This window comes from Egretta garzetta, unplaced genomic scaffold (genome assembly GCF_000687185.1).
Source record: "Egretta garzetta isolate BGI_Z169 unplaced genomic scaffold, ASM68718v1 scaffold362, whole genome shotgun sequence".
Taxonomy (NCBI): domain Eukaryota; kingdom Metazoa; phylum Chordata; class Aves; order Pelecaniformes; family Ardeidae; genus Egretta; species Egretta garzetta.
The window spans coordinates 45,444-45,795 of record NW_009258885.1 but is presented as its reverse complement, the minus strand read 5'-3'; positions in this window follow the sequence as shown (position 1 = coordinate 45,795).

Genomic DNA, 352 nt, shown 5'->3' with positions numbered 1-352 from the left:
TGCAGGGGGAGGTGTAGGGTGCAGGTCTGGGATTTGGGGTGCAGCCCTGGGATTTGGGGTGCGGGGGGAGGTGTGGGGTGCAGGTCTGGGACTTGGGGTGCAGGGGAAGGTTTGGGGTTCAGGTCTGGGATTTGGGGTGCAGGGGGAGGTGTAGGGTGCAGGTCTGGGATTTGGGGTGCAGACCTGGGATTTGGGGTGCGGGGGGAGGTGTGGGGTGCAGGTCTGGGACTTGGGGTGCAGGGGAAGGTTTGGGGTTCGGGTCTGGGATTTGGGGTGCAGGGGGAGGTGTAGGGTGCAGGTCTGGGATTTGGGGTGCAGACCTGGGATTTGGGGTGCGGGGGGAGGTGTGGGG